General features: G+C 50.2%; 1 pseudogene; it reads left to right on the top strand.

Annotated features, from left to right (window-relative positions):
* LOC120747811 (serine/threonine-protein kinase pim-1-like) overlaps positions 1-2074 on the top strand; it is a 2677-nt pseudogene extending 603 nt beyond the window's left edge.
* Positions 2075-20999: the final 18925 nt, after the last annotated feature.

Raw genomic sequence — 20999 nt, 5'->3', positions numbered from 1 at the left:
GCTCCGCCGCTCGGCAGCGCGGCCGCCGGCCCCGAGCCGCCGGGGCCCGGGGCGCTCGGGGGGCGCTCGGGGGCCGTGTCTGGCCCCGGGCCGAGCGCTGACGGCCGCGTGTCGCCCGCAGGGAAGGCGCAGGAGGCCCTGCAGGAGCGCTACCGCCTGGGTTCGCTGCTGGGGCGCGGAGGCTTCGGCAGCGTCTGCTCAGGGGACGCGGCTCTCGGACGGCGCCCCGGTGAGCGGCGGGGCCGGCGGCGGGCGGAGGAGGAGGAGGAGGAATAGGAGAAGACCGGGGCGCGGCGGGGCGGGCGGCGAGCTCAGCCCGCTGCTGCCCTTTGCTCGCAGGTGGCCATCAAATGCGTGCCGCGGGATCGCATCCAGCACTGGGGCGAGCTGGTGAGTGAGCGGGGCCAGCGGCAGAAGCCGGGCCGGGCCGGGCCGGGATGAGCCGGGGCCGGCAGGGTGGGAGCCGCCGGGAGCCGTGCGGGGAGAGCGGGCGTGGGGTGAGCGGGGGGCCCAGAGCATCCGGGGCTGGGTGAGGGGTCCCGGAGCCCTGGCACGGCCTCGGCCCCACTGACGGCATCGTGGTCCTCCCGCAGCCCGACGGCGCCCGTGCGCCCCTGGAAGTCGTGCTGCTGCACAAGGTGTCCTCTGGATGCGCTGGTGTCATTCAGCTCCTGGAGTGGGTTGAGCTCCCCGACAGCTTCTTGTTGGTGCTGGAGCGTCCAGAGCGGTGCCAGGACCTCTCGGGTTTCCTGGCGGAGCGGAGGTTCCTGCCGGAGGAGGAGGCGCGGGGGCTGTTCCGCCAGGTGCTGGAGGCCGTGCGGCACTGCACCAGCTGCGGGGTCCTGCACCGCGACATCAAGCCCGAGAACATCCTGCTCGACCTGGCCACCGGGCAGCTCAAACTCATCGACTTTGGCTGTGGCGCCTTCCTCCAAGACACAGCCTACACCCAGTTTGCAGGTGAGCCCTCGCAGGGGATGTTCCTGGGCATCTCATGGCCCAGCCTGGCTGTAGCACCGGGGCTTCCCCCTCTCACTGCTAGGAGCAGGATTATTTCTTGAGCCAAGTTGCTTCTGGGTGGGGCTGGGAGGGGGCCAGCCCCCACATGCCCAGGGATGCTGGGGCGAGGCTCTAGGAGCAGCAGCATCCCCTGATGAACTCCGTCTGTGTTCCATAGGAACCCTGGCCTACAGCCCACCAGAGTGGATCCACCACCAACGCTACCACGGCGAGGCAGCCACGATCTGGTCCCTGGGCCTCCTGCTGTACCACCTGGTGATGGGGAAGCACCCGTTCAGGAGGGGCCAGCAGATCATCTGGGGGCGGATCTTGTTCCCACGATGGCTCTCTCAAGGTGGGTCCTCATCTCTGGGCACAGGGGAATACCTGTGTTGGGAGACAGCAGCAGGCTCATGAGCACCCTGCCCTGGCAGCTGCTGAGGAGGTGGCACGTCCTGCTCTCCTCCAAACACAGAATCCATCAGGAAGTTTAGGCACAGCTCTGGGCACACCCAGCATGGCCTGGGCACGGCAATGGGGGGCAAAGCAGATGGGATCCTTCTGCAGCTGACTGGTGGGTTCTGGTTTCTCTCTTCAGAGTGCCAAGATGTTATTAAGAGGTGTTTGTCCATGCAACCCTTGGACAGGCCGTCCTTGGAAGACCTCTTCCATGATCCTTGGCTGCAGGGTGTTCATCTGCCCTAGAAGATGGAAGAGGTCCATGTGCACAACTGGATACAAAAACCTGGCAGGTAACAGCTCCACACATCTCATGGCAACCAGTGGCAAAGAAAACCAGCCTGGTTTTGTCCTGCCTGTAGCTCTGAGCAGGGATCATCATCAGGGATCATGTGTGCTGGGGCTTAGCTGCTGGAGACCTGGTCTAGCCAGCACTGGTGGCCACCATCCAGCCTGGGTTTGCTTGTCCTGGTTCATGGATGGCTGGGGCCTGGGCAGAACACTGACAGCCTGGTGTGGCCCCCAGGGAAGGAGGAGCCCCTGGAGAAGCTCTCTCAGGTGGGGCTGCTGCTGGAGACACCGAGGACAACCTCAAGGATGACAATCTCTTGCTCGACCTGGCCACCAGCAGCTGAAGATGATTGACTTGGATTCTGGCACCTTCTTCAAAGACACGCTCCATGCCCAATTTGCAGGTGAGTCCAGAGCCAGGGGGATGCTCCCAGATGTGGGCATGGCACGGCCTGGGCAGGCACCAAAGGTTCCCCGCTTTGCTGGGGCAGATGCAACAAATTCTTCACTCGGCTGTCCAGGCGCTTTTTGGCTCTGGGCAGCTGCTGAGGGGCTGGATGTGCCATGGCTGGCTGCAGGCTGGGCACATGTCCTGCCCTCCTGCTCTGCCCCCAAAGGCAGCAGGGATGGGCAGGTTTGGGCCCAGCTCTGAGCACGGCCAGCATGGCCTGGGCACTGCGGGCGGCTGGGACAAGGGCACAGAGCCTTCAGCTGATGGGCAGTTTCTGGTTTCTCTCCTTGCAGCCGGGCTCTGCGGATGCTGAGGTTGCTCTGGGCTCTGCCAGGGCTCTGCTGGGCTCAGCCCCGGGCACGGCTGGGCTCGCTCTGCCCTCACACTGCTCTGACAGCTTTGCATCAGACGAGCCCGCTCCGAGCACAGCGCCTGAGCTTTCTGCTTTTGCAGGTGAGTGAGACTCTCCTGCTGGCCAAGAGATTGCAGTCAGGGATCCACATCCACTTGGCAGGAACCCAAACACTCCACAGTCCCAGCTGAATGCCTGGATCTCCACAGGATGTTTCATCTGTCCCACTCTTCATTCCTTTTTGGCTGGAATTGTGCAATTGCCCTTTCTTCCTCCTCCAGAAGTGCCACAAGTGAGCAAAACCTGGAGAGTGGACGGTGTTCCTAGGGCAGTGCACTCTGGAGCTGATGGATGAAGAATTGCCCTTCTGCACCTCCAGACCAGAGCAAAAAGCTGTAAGTGGGACTTTGTGTCTTTAAGAAACCCCTGACAATTTCAAAGGGAATGTGCAGCTCATTCACAGGCTGAGAAGGAAGGTCATCTTCTAAAGGATTTGGGGTTTGGCAAAGTTTAGATTCTCAGTCCTGCTTGGAGCTGGCGGGGCACAAAGCAATTTCCTATTGCTTCAACCACAATTTAAAATAATACTGGAAACAAATGGAAAATCTTTTTTAAAAGGCTGCTGAGGTCAGTAGGATGAATCCATGCTATCAGAACATTTACAAACTAAATAACTGAGATCTCATTTTAAACAGATCAGTTATCTTTTTCCAAAGTTATGAAGTATTTTTCACTACACATTTGGGTGTTGCTTTTATATTTCTCTTTTTTTTTTTTTCTGTGGATTTCTTCTTCTTTATTTTTTTAAATAGAAAACATGTCCTAAGGAAGGAATGTCCTTTGCTGCTGGTTCCCGTGTGGAGCAGCTCCCTTCCCGCTGGCTGAGCTGCTCAGGCAGAGCCCGGCAGCTCCCGGCCCTGCAGGGCTGAGGCTTTTCCCCATTGCTGTGCACAGACTGATGGAGCAGCACTGCTGAACACGGGGACGCACAGAGGGAGCAGAAGCAGCTGCCTTTGTCCACCTGAAGCTCCAAGGTGCAGACTCTGAGCACACAGGGCTGGAAGAGACTGGCAGGCTCCCTGTTTGCTGTGCTGCCCCACTGGTGCCCGGCCCAGCTCTGTGTGAGGCAGAGGGAGAACAAGGGGCAGCTCCCTGCCAGCCCCAGCCCAGGGACCCCTCCGGCCCCGGGGCTTGGGGCACTGTCAGCACCCGCTGCTCCAGCCACCGCTTCTGCTGGCCCTGACAGCAACAGCCAAATTGTGGCTGATCCCGAGGGGCAGCAGCAGTGCCTGGATCTGATCCCTCCGTCTGGGGCAGGGCTGGACAAACGACCCCCACAGCAGCAGCAGCACATGGAGCTGACTTTCAGCACAGCCCCTGCCACTGTTCCCTCCCGTGTGCACTGGTGTCACAGCAGCCTGAGGCACCTGGGAGCCCTCAGGGCCAGCAGGGACTTGAGATGGCAGCCCTGGGCTCCTGGGGCTTGTGCAAGGAACACAGCTGAGGACTCCCTCTGCATGTGCAGCTTCCAGGTGGAAAAGGCTGCTGTGAGCAGGCAGCTCCAAGGGCAGAGAAAGGAGGCTCTCGACCCCTGGATCTCTGCCAGTTCCACAGTCCTGGGCAGCAGCCACGGAGCACAGGGGGAACAGAGGGCACAGCAAGAGGGACAAAAGCAGGCAAGGTCAGAGACTGGCAGGAGGCAGACCTGGGATCAGGAACAGCTGCTTCATTGCACTCCTGGAGAAAGCTCTTGGCTGTTTCTGAGCGCTGAAAGGCGTGAAGGGCAGAGAGGAGGCCACACCAAACCATGCTCCTGATTCCACACCCTCCCCTCTCAGTGTCCCAGAAGGAATTGGATGAACTGTATTCTTCTCTCTGAGTCGTCTCGTTCAGCATGAGCAGCTTAGCTCCAGGAGCTAAAGGAGCTGAAGCCTTAGGCCACAAGAGCTGAGCAAGAGGGACATTTTTGACCAAAGTAATGGTGCTAGCATGGACCTGACTGAATCCAGCAGATAAAGTCATGGAATTTTAGAATCCTTTCTGTTGGAAAAGATCTCAGAGCTCATCAAGTCCAAGTGTTAAGGCAGCAGTGTCAAGCCCACCACTAAACCCTGAAGTGCCAAGGCCTGGACAAGAGGCCTGACTGAGGCCTGAACAACAGGCCCTGAGCCAAAGGTGACCTCTGCATGAACCTTCCAGCCAAAGGTTATCTTTGTATCTGCTCGTTAACAAAATATGCATGATCATTAGCATTGTAATAGATGTATCCACTCCTTGGTGAAACATGTTCTGACCTTTCTGTATGTAGAAGCCAGACAAGGCCATGAAATCTGACATCCGGCCTTGTTTGGGGCTGTATGGTCAAAGTCACCTCCCTTGGCTCCTCCTTGAGCCCTGGCCAGGCTTTGGGAGGGACCCAAGAGGATGAAACCAGCTGTTCCTGCACTAGAACTGCTGTCAGTTTGTTTATTCAGCTCTATCAAAGCTGGGCCCTCTCCCAGCCAGGTTGGAGCCTCACCTGTGGCTGGAGGAATTCCTCACCTGCAGGAATTCCCAGTGTCCGGCAGTGGCTCTCCAGTCCTTGGCTGTGACAGCTTCCCCCAGCTGATGTGTGGATGTGGGTGATGGGAAAGTCTGAGGGGAACTGGTGATGGATCTTTCTTCATCACTGCGGGCAATCTTTGGTAGTGATGGTTTGGTGCATTGCTGAGCTGCTCCTTTTGTGCTCCTTTGCTGCTCTGAACTGCAGTAAATGACACTGATTCCTTCAGTTGGTGTCAGTGTCTTGGTGCTGACCCTGCCCACTGGTAAAACAAAATTGGCATTGTTTGGCTGGATCACCACTGAATGTCACTTTTGAAATCTAAATGTGAGGGATCAGCCCTATCCGAAATTCCTGGATGGGAAGCCCTTCCCTAGAGTTCTCTGCCTCTGGAGTGGGCTGAGGTGGGAATGGATTTTTGACAGGGGCCACTGTGTTAGAGGGTGTAAAGTATCCCACACTGGCTCTAAAATGGCTCACTACTCAGCCAGGGTAGGTACCACAGTGGTCCCTGAAAAAGGAGAAACTAGATGTCCTAAAAACCCTGAAACAACTGGCTCAAGGACACATAGAGCCATCCATGAGCCCTTGGAACACCCCAGTATTGGTTATGAAAAAGAAATGTGGTAAGTGGAGGTTACTCCATGACCTGAGAAAAATCAGTTCAGTGCTGGAGAGAATGAGCACCTTGCAGCCTGGTGTGCCATCTCCTGCGGTGATTCCTGCCTCCTGGGACATCCTGATTGTGGCTTCAAGGACTGTTTTTTCACTATTCCCTTAGACCCAGATGATACCCCAACGTTTGCCTTTACCGTGCCTTCTATTAATAACGCTGCACCAGGGCAATGTTCTCAATGGAAAGGACTTCCCCAAGGCAAGGGAAACAGCCCCACAATTTGTCAGTGGTTTGTTGCTCAGTACTCTCATCAGTGAGAGAACAATTTCCAGGGGCACACTGTAACCATTACATGGATGACATTTTGATTGCAACCCAAACCAAAAATGAACTCTCACTGATTCAACCAAGCCTGCTGCAAGCATTAAAAACATTTGGGCTGCAAGTAGCACCGGAGAAAGTGCAGCAGCAACCACCCTGGAAAGATTTGGGACTCAAAATAATGAACCAGACTATACCACCACAAACAATTCAATTTTCAATCAAATTTCTAACTCTAAACGATGCACAAAACCTCTTGCGTACCATCAGCTGGGTCAGACCTCACCTAGGACTGACCAACTCTCAATTAGCACCTTTATTTGACCTCCTAAAGGGTGACTCTGAATTAACTTCCCCCAGAAAATGAACCCCAGAGGCAAAAGCTGCTCTCGAAACAGTGGAGCAAGCTGTCACCAGGAGACAAGTCCACCGGATATGCCCAGAGGTGTGTATCACTGTGCTCATTCTCATTGTTAATTTTCATCCTACTGGTATTATTGGCCAGTGGAATACACACTGGCCTGATCCTTTGCACGTTCTAGAATGAATGTTTCTACCTCATCAACCAAAAAAGATGGCACCCACAGTCCTTGAACTAAATGCACAGTTAATTATCAAATGTTGTTGCAGGTGTTTACAATTGGATGCTGGAGATCCTTCAAAAATTACCTCGTGTCTGTGACACCAGAGCAATTTGAATGGCATTTTGCTCACAGTACAGCCTTGCAAAGTGCTTTGCAAGGGCACTGGAACGCTTTGGGTACCTGCCAGATGTGTCTGTCCTACCTTACGTCCTGTCCAAGGGCACAAGCAGCATTCTCCTGATGGCCTGTCAACAGACGTTGTGGAGCCGTGTGTGGAGCAGGGATGGAAGCAGCTTGTTCACATACCTCATGGAGATCTGGGACTCTCAAAGTGACAGTTCATTTGAGGATTCTCTTTGTTTACAGAGTGCTTTTTCTGTTTACAAATTGTTTTTCTGTTAATTGACTTTTCTCACAGTTTTAAAAGCTGAATGTTTTCTTGTTTTAGTGTTAAATTGTAACTAGTAACCATAAGCAGTTAACCTGTGGCATGCTAGCCTGAAGGACTGTGATCTGGCCTGACAGCTCCTGGAAGTGAGTGCTGCAACTCCAGTGGTACACGGGACACATCACTGGCTGAGGAGGATTAAGTTTGTCAAAACCTCCTTCATATTAACCCTGTGCTGTCTTCTGTTACCGTGTCTGCAAAAGGGCCCTTGCAAATGGGATAACAGAAGACAATTTGCATTTTAATAAAAACCAGGGGAGGAGATGTAGCAAGGTACAGCTGGTTTACAGCTGGACATAATGAGTCTGATCATAACAGACACAATTCCGCTGATCTGGTTTGTTCTAGAAGTCCCCAGGGGAACAAAGACCTCAGCCAACCCCATCCAAGCCCTGGATGCAGACACAGCACTGGCCAGAGATCGGGGCTGTACAGAGATTCCCAACCAGGAGGCTTCCCAAGCCCGGGAAATTCAAACTCACTCTAAAAGGGAGCTTGGAGCAATAAATCGTGGCTGTTGGTCAGAACTCAAGAAGATTCTGTGTCGTGTGTCTGTCTCCAACCCACCAGCCTCGCGTTACACTATATCTATACCTAAATCTTTGTTTCTATCCATATCTATATCTTTATATATGAAATAATGATGTCAAATAATGCTGACAATAGTGATTTGGCACGTTTGGCTACTCAGGGATGTAACACTAAATACCCTACAGAAAAGCATTGGCCAAGACCCGAATGTCAGTGGTAAACTTTGTGAGATTGTACACAATGAATAAAGGAGGAAGGGATGGAATTGGCAGTTTTTATGGGGTTTGCTGATACTGTGATGTGGAATGCTTTGTCTGTTCCTGTGAAAAAGACACTGATTAAGACTGCTGGGTTTGTCATGTACCAGACTATGCAGAAGTGCAAGATTGATTGAACAGATAAAGGGGGCGTTGAAAGAGCAGTTGAAAAAAATGAGGAGAAGGGTGTGATAAACATTAACTATTTTTTGTTCACTGGAGATCAAATAACTCAAGATAACAGGAAGTTACTATGTTACTATCTAAGCTTATAGGCAAACAGACCCTTGCCCATTCCTTCTTTCTCTACTTGCTTAATCAGCTTTAAGTTTCAGGAATTCCAGCTTACAACTACAGCCTTCATCTCTGCGACCACCGAGGGACAGAAAGAGACCCTCCCAGCAACACATCACACATACATCATCGGAGGAAAGAAGCAAGATAAAAGCAAGACTGAAAAACCTGCCAATTCACGGCAGTTGGTGGAGCGAGACTCCCCTGCCGTCCAGCGCTGTATTTGCCTTTGCTTTGCCTGCTGTAATGTAATAAATTCCTATTGGAACTTTTCTTCGTGTTCATAGTCTATTACAATTTGGTGCCGTGACTCGGATCCACCTGCAAGATAGGACTTTTGGTTCTGCCTGGGGGGCGCCCCGCCGATCAGTCGGCGGCCCTGGTAGACCCGATTCCTGTCTCGGTTGGACTGACAAACCTAAATTCAAAGCATTAGGCAAAGGAAGCCGGCAGACCCTATAAACTTTGTGCACAAAGGTCCGGACGAAGACGCAAGACGCGTGAGTATCTGTGTGGAAGAATCCGTTCGGTCGGGGTCGGGTATCCTGGAGTGCTGTGAGTGTGTGTGTGAGTGAGAGGAGAACCGGCAGCTCGGATTTTCCAAGCGATTGTGGACCCTCAGTAGTGCGGTTCTCATTGCCCGAGAGGGCGTGAGCCACGAACAAGGGGAAGCGAGTGATTTCTGCACCACACTTGTGTGAGGGCACTCCAGAAGATGGGACAGGGGAAGAGCAGGCCCTCTACTCCCATAAAACTCCCCCCGGTGCCTAGAGATAGCTCACTGGGGTTCATATTAGACAATTGGAAACATTACCCTAACACAGGGGGTAAAGATAAAGCTAAAATGATCCATTATTGTGTGGTAGTATGGGGTGGAAAGGAGATTTCCCGGAATATTTTTTGGCCTATTTTTGGATCATCAGAAGATTGGGTGAGGCAAAAACTCAGCTTGTGGGTAAACACTAAAATTCCTTTTAGTCAGGAAGAAAGTGAATATGCTAATGTATGGGTTACAAGACCTGGGGGTGAAGTGCTCCTGTTTCCCCTCAAAGAGGGAGGACGAAAGAAAGACAGGAGTAAAGAGGAAGAAGCCTTACTAATCCCACCTCCTTACATACCCCCTCAGAACCCCCAGATTCCGGATGCACCTCCAATGGAGCCTCAGGAAGCAGGAAGTAATCCCGAGCCCCCCAAGGAAGTGCAGGGACTCATAACCCGAGGTCGGGCTAGACAGCATAACCTATATCCCCTAAGAGAAATGCCTGGGGGGGGGGGGGGGGCAGGGACCTCACCCAGCGATAGGGTTTGTTTCAGTACCTTTGAGTTCTGGGGATGTTCGGGAATTTAAGAGGGAGATGGGGAGCCTCCTGGAAGATCCTTTGGGGGTGGCCGAGAGACTGGACCAATTTTTGGGACCCAGTATTTATACTTGGGGCGAGTTGCAAGCCATATTGAATATTCTCTTCACGGCCAAAGAAAGAAATATGATTAGACGAGCGGGGATGCAGATATGGGATTCACAACATGCACAAGGACCTTTAGCAGACACCAAGTGGCCTTTGCAGGATCCCAATTGGAATCATCAGCAGCAGGATCACAGAATCAATATGCAGGATCTGAGGAGGATAATAGTACAGGGGATCCGGGAAGCAGTGCCTAGGGGGCAGAACATCAACAAAGCATTTAATGAGAGACAGAAAAAGGAGGAGACACCTACAGATTGGCTAGAACGCTTGAGAAAAAACCTGCAGATGTACTCGGGCTTAGATCCTGAGACACCGTTAGGGCAAGCACTACTAAAAACACAATTTGTGGCTAAATCGTGGGAAGATATCAGAAAGGAGTTAGAAAAATTAGATAATTGGCAAGATAGAGACCTGGATGAGCTATTGAGGGAAGCACAGAAGGTATATGTGAGGAGAGATGAAGAGAGTCACAAGAGACAAGTAAGAATGATGGTGGCAGCAGTAAGAGAAACTAGAATTGATGCCCCTCCCAAAACAAGTCAAGTGGCCCAGAGAAATGGGGGAGGGGTTCTCCGGGTAGAGAAAAAGGATGGAGGCATATGTTTCTACTGTGGGAATGAAGGACACTTTCGGAGAAACTGCAGGAAGTGGCTGAGGGATGAGAGAGTCTTCAAAGAGGACTGAAGGAGTCAGGGGCTTCATTTGCTGGGGACACGGAAACATCAGGAGCCCTTGATAAAATTAAAAATTGGTCCTCAGCAGCAGGAATTTGAGTTTTTAGTAGATACTGGAGCTGAGCGATCGACAGTCCAGGTACTACCGGAGGGATGTAAGATATCACAGGAAACTGCTCAAGTGGTAGGGGCAAAGGGGGAGCCCTTTGAAGTCCCTGTTATTAAGAATGTACTGGTGGAATCGAGGTCCAAAATGGGAATAAGGAACCTTCTGCTGGTACCAGAAGCAGATTATAATTTGTTAGGGAGAGACTTAATTATAGAAATGGGTATTAATATAGAAGTAGTAAATGAGGAAATCAAAATAAAACTCTGTCCCTTGAGGGTAGAGGATGAGGAAAAAATTAACTCAGAAGTATGGTACACTCCTGATAGTGTAGGGAGGTTGAATATACCCCCCTTCTCGGTAATCATTAAAGATCCAGAGACACCGATAAGGGTTAAACAGTACCCCATCTCCCCAGAGGGAAAGAATGGGTTGAAGCCCGAGATTGAGAGGCTACTAAGCAAAGGACTATTAGAATCTTGCATGTCTCCTTTTAATACCCCCATTTTGCCAATAAAAAAGGCAGATGGATCATACCGGTTAGTGCATGACCTAAGAGAAATAAACAAAAGGACAGTAGCTCGTTTTCCGGTGGTAGCCAACCCTTACACCCTGCTAAGCAGACTTGGTCCCGAAAAACAATATTATAGTGTAATTGACCTTAAAGATGCATTCTGGGCATGTCCTCTAGACGAGAAGAGTAGGGATTACTTTGCATTTGAATGGGAAGACCCAGTCACTCATAGGAGACAGCAGCTAAGGTGGACCGTGCTCCCCCAGGGGTTTACGGAATCTCCTAATTTGTTTGGACAAGCTTTAGAACAGATTTTGCAAGAATATCAGACTGGGGAAGGAGTGACCCTTATCCAATATGTAGATGACCTCCTGATTGCTGGGGAAACAGAGGACAAAGTACGGGCAGAAAGCATTAGATTACTCAACTTTCTGAGTGCTAAGGGGCTCAAAGTATCTAAGGCAAAACTACAATTCATAGAAGAAGAAGTAAAGTATCTTGGGCATTACCTAAGGAAGGGGGAGAAGAAAATAGACCCTGAAAGAGTAAAGGGGATACTATCCATACCGCCTCCAAAGAGCAAGAAGCAAATTAGGCAGTTGTTAGGTCTCATGGGGTATTGCCGACAGTGGATTGAGAACTATAGCACCAAGGTTAAGTTTTTATATGAGAAATTGAGCCAAGGAGGGCTAGTGAAATGGGATGAGAAAGATGACAAGCATCTGAAAGCTCTGCGGCATGATTTGGTCAATGCCCCTGTGTTGAGCCTACCCGATCTGAAGAGACCCTTTTATCTATTTGTAAACACAGATAGTGGGACAGCTTATGGAGTACTGACCCAGGAATGGGCTGGGAAAAAGAAACCTGTTGGGTACTTATCTAAGCTGTTGGACCCTGTAAGCAGGGGTTGGCCTACATGTTTGCAAGCTCTAGTAGCCTGCGCCTTGCTTGTGGAGGAGGCTAATAAAATCACTTTCAACGGGGAACTGAGAGTATTATCCCCTCATAATATCCGGGGAATTTTGCAACAAAAGGCATAAAAGTGGATAACGGATGCCCGACTCTTGAAGTATGAGGGAATCCTATTAGACTCCCCAAAATTAACCCTGGAGGTTACAGCCTTACAAAATCCGGCCCAATTCTTATATGGAAGGCCAAGTGAGGATGGATTAGCCCATGAGTGCTTATCTACCATAGAAGAATAAACCAAAATAAGACCAGACTTGGATGAAGAAGAATTAGAAGAGGGGGATAGGTTGTTTGTAGATGGCTCATTGCGAGTAATTAATGGAAAAAGGGTCTCTGGCTATGCAATAGTTGGAGGAGAAGGACTTGCAGTTATCGAATCAGGCCCTCTAAGTGGATCTTGGTCGGCACAGGCCTGTGAACTTTATGCTGTACTGTGGGCATTGCAGTTGTGTCTTGGTTTTGAAAAGACAGGTGTCTGCTAAGGAGAGGCAGGCCTCTCTAGGAAATGAGGAATTTGAATCCTTCCCTCCGTGTTATTATAATTTGGAAGATTAAAAAATAAAACTTTTCAGTCAGAGCTATGGGGAAAAGGAATAACAGTCCTTTACTAGTAAATATAACAGGACAGACAAAAAACAACAGCAATTATAACAATAGTAGAACAGAACCAAGAACCCCGAGGGCAAATGGTGGCGGCTCCGGCGCTGATGGCTGGAAGCCGGGCGCGGTGGGCTGTCCTCCGCAGGCAGGGGGTGTCCTCGGCAGGCAGAGGTGGCAGTGCCGGAGAAGCCGCGGCGGCGGGACCCGGGCTCACCCAAAATCCAGCAGGATAGCGAAGAAACTCCGAATTCCTGGATACTCCAACAGATGGTAGAATTCCCAGGACCAGACTCCTTCGTTACCCGTGGACTGCAGCAGCCGTGGCCCGATCCCTGCTCCCCCCCGGAAAAAGAAAAGAAAAGCCGCGAGATCCCCCCACCCTCCGCTCTCTCCGGGAGCTTTTTTCCCTCCCCCAAAACTAAGTTATCAGTTCTTTTGTCCACGTTAAGCACTCAGCACTTAGTCTCCTAGCAACTTGGGAGGGGGGAAAAAATTCTCCAGGAGACTTAAACCCCAACAAGTTGTTAAAAGATAAATCAGGTACCATCTATACTGACTCAAAATATGCCTATGGGATTATACACACTTTTGGAAAAATATGGGAAGAACGGGGGTTGATAAACTCCCAGGGAAAAAAACCTGGTTCACCAGGATCTAATCAGGAAACTGCTGAAGGCCTTGAGGGGACCTAGGAAAATTGCTGTTGTTCACCTGAAAGGGCATCAAAAGGGATTGGATTTTAAAAGTAGGGGAAATAATGCAGCAGATCAGGAAGCAAGAAGGGCTGCTTTGCAGACGTCACAATCTACCCCCCAGGAAGATCCGAAGGCTGAAAGAAAAGAGCGTGAGACTAGCAGAGGGAATTTGCAAAAGATATATAGTTTTACTATGCAGGAAGAAGAAAAGATGAAAGGAATGGGGTTGAGAGAAGACCCAGAAGGGGAATGGCGACTTCCAGAGGATAATAGAACTGTACTGCCTAAATCCATAGCTATGGATATTATGAGGAGAATACATAGCAAAACACATTGGGGGGCACAAGCATTGGTAGATCAATTTGCCACCAAGCATATGTGTATTGGGGCAGATGACTTGGCAATCATCAATGAATGGACACCGTGTAGAATATGCACCAGAACCACACTACACGGAGGAAAGATTAATTTGTAACTCTGATAAGGTGTAGAGACCCAGAGTGCAATTGTTATCCTTTTGTTTGTTATATTTGTAAAATCTGCGGGGACAGGTGGTAGAGTCATTGTAGGCGAGGACCCCCCCCTAGAGGAATTTGCAGCCCCTGTTGGGTATTACAGCGGAACATAACTGATTGGATTCTAGAATATAAAGTTAAATATGAGGGATTAGTAGAAGAATCAAAAGAGTAGTGGAAGATTTTTGCATTAGAGATTAAACCAAAATATTATTGTTATCACCCTAATGAACCCATCCCGTTCATAGCTGAAATTGTTGACTGCACCTGCCACACACGCCTAAAGGGAATCCGGTGTGATACACCCCCGGTTAAGTATCAGAACTGGGATTCCTATGTCAAGAGGCCACAGAGTCGCCCCCGGGGACCTCCTGAAGAATATCTCTGCTGCCGAGAAGATGGTACCCCCCATGGCTCGAGGCAACCGAGTCGACGGGAAAAGCAGAGGGGTAAAAAGCTGTGGAGGAAAGAAACCCCAGGGTAGGACAACAAAACAATATTTGAGGAATTGCCTCAGGAATAGGAATAAGAGCAAAGACCCTGGGCAGAGAGACAGGTTGCAGTCTATGAAATGGAACAATCCTCAGATATACTCCCATTCCTATGCCCCCAATGATGCTCACCACGTGACCCAGCCGATTACTTTTCTTTTGCTGATGTTATACTTGAGAGGGATTAATGCCTTAGACAATCTACCACACCAACCCTTTAAATGGTCACTATGGCGATGGGATGACAATGAGATTTTGCAAACTGTAACTACTGTAGGAGCACCCAGTTTCAGAGTAGGATTGTGTGATCTGACCAACATAAATCATTGTAGAAAAGTACTGAACCTAACGGGATTTTACATGTGCCCAAGCTCAAATCACGGTAAAGGATATTGTAATTATCCTGGGGAATATTTTTGTGGATATTGGGGCTGTGAAACAATCGCCTCTGACTAGACACCCAGGGGAGGGCATGATAAATATTTGCAAGCAGACTTTGGACCAGCAGGATGCACAAAGCCATGGAGGGGTCCTTCAGGAGAAATGACCTGTATAGGGGACTGCTTGTTTGTTTATCTCAATGTCACCCAACCAGAGAAACAAGAATGGCTATTAGGTAAAAATTGGGGAGTTAGACATTGGGAACCCGGGAGAGATAGGGGGAATATCATCCAAATAAAGAAGGAACCCGCTCCCCATTCGCCAGAGATGGGGGGGGGAGGTGTAGGACCAAACCCAGCACTAGTAGTAAGGCATAGCAGGACAAACACTGCAAATAGCAGGGGATCGGGAGAATTAACAGTGCCTCAGGCTGATGCCCCTGAAGAAGCCTCTAAATATGGTACTCTGTGGAAAATAATGCAAGCTAGTTATGGCATTCTAAATAGAACAAACCCTGATTTAACAAGAGAATGCTGGCTTTGCTATAACATCCGACCTCCTTTTTATGAAGCCATTGGGGTAACGGCTAAAGCAAGAAGAATAAATGGGACTAATCCAAAAGAATGCCTTTGGAAAAAGACTAAAGAAAGTACTCAAGGAGTAACGCTCTCTCAAGTAACCGGACAGGGACGGTGTGTGGGTACTGTTCCCCCTAATAGAGAACATTTGTGTAACATCACTGTGAAAAACCCCAAGCAAAAACAAAAAGCAGATTGGTTGCTCCCAGCTCCCAATACTCGATGGGTTTGCCAGAGTATAGGAATTACTCCTTGTTTATCTTTAAAAATTTTCAATCACACCCATGACTATTATATTCAAGTAACTATTATACCGAAAATTACTTATCATCCAAAAGATTATGTCCTTGAACAGCACACAACCCCAGAACACCACCTCATGAGAAGAGAACCTTTCACCGCCCTGACTATAGCAACTCTTCTAACTGTAGGAGGAGTAGGAGCTGGAACAGGGATAACCTCATTAGTCAACCAACAGAAAGAATTTAGAGCACTAAGAATCTCTGTAGATGAAGATTTAAGTAAAATAGAAAAAGCAATTGATGGGTTAGTAAAATCAGTGAGATCACTGTCAGAAGTAGTATTACAAAATCGAAGGGGTTTAGATCTGCTGTTTTTACAACAAGGGGGCCTTTGTGTAGCACTAAAAGAAGAATGCTGTTCGTATGCAGATCACACAGGAGTAGTAATCAATACTATGAATGAACTAAGGAAGCAGATAGAACAGCGGAAAAGAGAAAATGAAGCCCATCAAAATTGGTATGAAAACTGGTTCAACCACTCCCCTTGGTTAACCACACTGCTTTCTACTATTGCGGGGCCAGTAATTCTAGTGGCACTCGGGCTTACCTTTGGACCATGTATATTTAATAAACTGATTACTATAGTGAAAAGCTGGCTAGAAGCGGCACATCTTATGCTTCTTAGGACTAAATATGATCAGATACCTCAAGAAGAAAATTTAGAAACTTTAGAGTTAGCTAGACAAGAACTGCAAAGATACAGTGAACAAAAATAAGTAAGAACAAGAGAAATGGGGGAATTGTGATAAACATTAACTATTTTTTTGTTCACTGGAGATCAAATAACTCAAGATAACAGGAAGTTACTATGTCACTATCTAAGCTTATAGGCAAACAGACCCTTGCTCATTCCTTCTCTACTTGCTTAATCAGCTTTAAGTTTCAGGAATTCCAGCTTACAACTACAGCCTTCATCTCTGCGACCACCGAGGGACAGAAAGAGACCCTCCTAGCAACACGTCACACATACATCATCGGAGGAAAGAAGCAAGATAAAAGCAAGACTGAAAAATCTACCAATTCACGGCAGTTGGTGGAGCGAGACTCCCCTGCCGTCCAGCGCTGTATTTGCCTTTGCTTTGCCTGCTGTAATGTAATAAATTCATATTGGAACTTTTCTTTGTGTTCATAGTCTATTACAACCCCAAACACACTCCACCAGAAGTTTCAACAAGGTCTCGCCGAAAAATCCTACGGATTTCGGCCGGGACACCACACACAAATCCCTCCGTGAGAAGGAGGAGGGGGGTAACCCTGATCCCACGCTGCCTCTCCACTCTGTGGTTAAGGACTACACCACCAGGACTTTAAAATATTGCCACACACTCTAGCAACTGCAAGCCTCACAAACAAGCAAAACCTTTTTCCCTTTAACTAAAACACTCACTCGCCAAAAGAACTTCTTAGGGTTTTACAGGGAGTTTAGAGACGCGGCCCGAGGCTGCAGAGCCTGGATTCCCCCGCGGTTACCAGGGAAACAAATCACCCCCTCACGATTGCTGGGGCTGGCTCAGGTTTCAAACCTCCTTACGCCGCTTGCTCCTTTTAGTTCAAAAACAAACAATTTAAACTAACACAAATGCTTTTTTTCTTTTTTTTTTTTTTTTTTTTTTTTTTTCCCCTCACCTAACAAAACGTCAGCAAAATCTTGTTGCCAAAAGCACTCGCTGTTCAAGCTCACACACAGTCTAATTCCCCTCCAGCACACAATCTGGATACAACACAAACACTTTAAATCCTTCCGTCCTGCAAACAGAGGTATCCCTCCACTGATCAGGCGGGGAATTCAAAAGGTTTTTACAACTTCAAGCTTGCAAAACTCCTAAAACCATTTACACAGGTTACTAACACACTCCAAAATCACACAAATCAAAACGCTTACACAAACTCCCACAGACCACGATACATACGGTGCACCAATAATTCTTCCACACCTGAAGACACAAACACACAAAACCACGAGACCACAGAACACGGATCCGTTCACACCACACACACTCCGTGCACTCGGGGCCGCAATCGGGATTTTCCGCGACCCACAACGGGACCCTTCGCGTCCCAGCACGGGCTCGCCACACGGATTACGGATTGTCAAGGTACCTTTGAACCACAAACTGTAACCGGAGCCACCGCTGCTCCTAATACACAACAACAACACCGGTTATTTCACTGCCGCCGCTGCCCCATCACGGGACACGGACTACCAAGTCATCTTTAAATTGCAAGATGACATAACAAAAAACCGGTTACCGCTGTCCCCACTACGGGACACGGACTACCAAGGCACCTTTAAACTGCAAGATGACACAACAAAGACAGGTTGCCGCTGTCCCCACTACGGGACACGGACTACCAAACCACTGATACCAAGCTCCGCAGAGCTGACACAACTTTTACAAACAAACCCAAGAGGCGTATGTTGTGCACGAGACGTCTCTCAGTGTCTTACCAACCGCCTATACCAAGGTACCTATTTTCAAATATAAACATACCTTTTGTCCGTAGTTCCAGCAGGTTCTGGTCTTTCCCCGGGTGGTCAGTGGGACCGCAGGAGCCCTCGTCCCAGAAAATTCCGGGTGGGCGCCCAGAGGGGTCCTGGACCTCGCTGGCCCCACGGCCAGAGAGAGCAGTCTCCTGCCTGGCTCGCCAAAATGATTTATTAAAGAAATATGGGTATTGATCTAGTATCGATACCCAACTGTGACGGACAAAAACTCTCTAACAGTTTAAAGTTAGAAAGTGTATGTTTATTACGGCCGGGCAGCACGCGGGATATTTCCCTAATTCGCACTGCGAAATTCACAGGTAATTACAAAGTCTTTTATTTACAAAAGTGTTGAATATCCAAAATACAAATGCATATTCATACCCCTGTCACCTCCCATTCCTCGCTTCATATGCTAATTGACAAAAAGGCTATTAAGCATGCGTACTTTGTTTCTTAAAATGAGTCGGGGGTCTATTTTGGGGAGGGGTCACCCAAAATGAGGAAGTAAGATGAGTCTTCCTCGTCCTGACCTTTCTACCTTTTCAATGCATTCGTGACAAATGATTCCTTGGTAGAACTTACAGTTTCCTGTGTTCAATGGGTCCTTTAAGCAGGAAATCTGCAGCTATCTTATGTCCTATTTACCACATTTTGTTTTTCATTACAAGGACAACTACATAAACATAAACCTGACAAGAAATGAGTTACAAGATCCGGGGTAGCTTATCTAAGATCCGGCTTCTGTTAACTGCGAACAAAGATTACCTATCTACTTCAGCTAATTCAGCAACTTATTATCTTAACTTTCCTAAAAAATCCTTAGTTCCTCAAAATTAACGTCTCAGTACTGACACTGGGACCGGCACTGATCCGAGACCGAGACTGAGGCCGGGACTGAACCCGGGCCTGGCACCGAGACTGGCACCCCTGGAGTGTGTGCCATGCAGGACCAGACAGACTGGGATCATGCGGACTGGCACCTTGTAGGCTGGGATTGTACACACTGGGATCACACGGACTGGGATTTCACAGGCTGGCAGCGCATGGATCAGAACCACAGAGACTGGGATCATACAAACTGGGATCATATGGAGCGGGATGGCTGCAGCGGAACGACGCGAACCGAGGCGGTCCCGCCCGGCCCAGGGCTCCCTCCCAGTCCCGCCCGGGTGTGCGGCCAAAACTGCCCGGAGCGAACGCGGCGGTCCCGGAGCGATCCTGGAGCCAATCCCGGAGCGATTCGGGGTCCGATCCCCGTCCCGGTGCCGCCTCCAGTCTCAAGTCTCAGTCCCGGAGCGCTCCCGGTGCTGATTCCGGTCCCGGTGTCGATCTCGATCCCGGAGCGGTGCCATTCTTGGTGCCGGTGCCGGTTCCCGTTCCACTCCTGGTCTCAATCTCGGTCTCGGACTCGGTCTCGGAGCGTTCCCGGTACCGGAGCCGGTGCCGGTCTTGGTCCCGGAGTGCTCCCGGTGCCAATCTCAGTCTCGGTGCCGGAGCAGTTCCAGTCTCGGTGCTGGTTTCCGGTGCCGCTCTTGGTCTCAGTCCTGGGGTGCTCCCGGTCTCGGTTCTGGCCGCAGTCCTGGAGCAGTCCTGGAGCGCTCCCGCCGCCGGTGCCGGTTCCAAAGCATTCCCGGTGCCGGTCCCAGCGTCGCTCTTGGTGTCAGTCTTGGTCCCTGCACCGGTTCTGGTGCCGGGTTTGGTCTCGGTCTCGGTCCCAGTGCCGGTGCCAGAGCGGTGCCGGTCTCGGTTCTGGTGTCGGTCTCAGTCTCGGTGCTGGTGTCGGTTCTGGTGCTGATCTCGGTCTCGGTGCCGGAGATTTCAGACCCTTTTGGGTGATTTTAGGGCAAAGCGAGCCCTTGTAGGAGGGCGCGTCCCCTTGGCCACGCCCACTCTCCTCCTCCTTCCCGCCCTTTCCTTGACCCCGCCCCTTTCCCCTGCCAGGCCCTGCGCTTTCCCTGAGCCCGCCTCATTTCATTCCTTCCCTGCCCTTTCATTGGCCGCAGCTCTCTTCTCCCTTGAGCCCCGCCTATCTGCTGGCGCGTTGTCTCCGGCGCATGCGCAGACTGCTCGGAAGTTGCTTCCCCGGAGTGCCGCCATCTTTGCTCCTGGTCCCCCGGCGCGGCTCCCGCGTGCCTGAGACCTACGGTGGGGCAATGGGGGATCTCTCGGGGATCCTGAGGGGTCTGAGTGGACCTGGGGGTCTCTCTAGGGGATTTGGGGGGGTCTCTAGGGGATTTGGTGGGTCTGGGTGTCCCTAAGGGGTTTGTGGGCGGCTATAGGGGCTCTTTAGTGGTCTGCGGGGGGGGTCTCTAGAGGGTCCAGAGGAGTCCGTAAAGGGGCTCGGGGGGTCCCTAAATGGAGTCGGGGGGTTTCTAGAGGGGCTTTGTGGGTTTGAGGGGTCTATTGGGATCTATAGGGGTCTGAGGGAGCCTCTAGCGGTTTCGGGGAAGTCTGGGGGTGTTTGTGGGTCCCTATGGGGGATTTGGGGGGGTCTAGGGGTCTCCAGAGAGGGTCTGAGGGAGCTATAGGGGATCTATGAGGGATCTATAGAGGGTTCGGGGGTCCTGGGTGTCCCTGTGGGGGATCTGGGGGGGTCTCTAGGGGCTCTGGGAGTCCCTATAGGGGATTTGAGGTGGTCTCGGGGTGCTCTAGAGGCTCTGTAGGGGTCTGGGGGAGCCAATAAAGCGTCATTGGGGGTCTGTGGGATCTCAGCATCTCTTTAGGGGAATTCTGGTATCCTTCAAGGGAAGGTTTTTGGAATTTTGGGCTCTGTATGGGGATTTCTTGGGGTCTAAATGGGGAAATTTTGGGTTTTCTATTGGGGAATTTTTTGAATTTTGAGGCAAATGCAGGAATTTCGGGAATTTCAGCTCCAAGGGTGGGAATTTTGAGATCTCTAGAGTCTATTTGGGGGAATTTTGTATCCAAACATGGGCAAATTGGGGAATTTTAGGTTCAAATGTAGGAAATCTTGGCAATTTGGATCCAAATGTGGGAATTTTTTTCCAGAATTCCTCTTCAAGTTCTTGGTGATCAGCAGCGCCAGCACCAGCAAGTGCTAACTGCTGCAGCCCT

The sequence above is a fragment of the Hirundo rustica genome, unplaced genomic scaffold, assembly GCF_015227805.2.
Source record: "Hirundo rustica isolate bHirRus1 unplaced genomic scaffold, bHirRus1.pri.v3 scaffold_208_arrow_ctg1, whole genome shotgun sequence".
NCBI lineage: Eukaryota > Metazoa > Chordata > Aves > Passeriformes > Hirundinidae > Hirundo > Hirundo rustica.
This window is presented reverse-complemented; position numbering and strand designations above follow the sequence as displayed.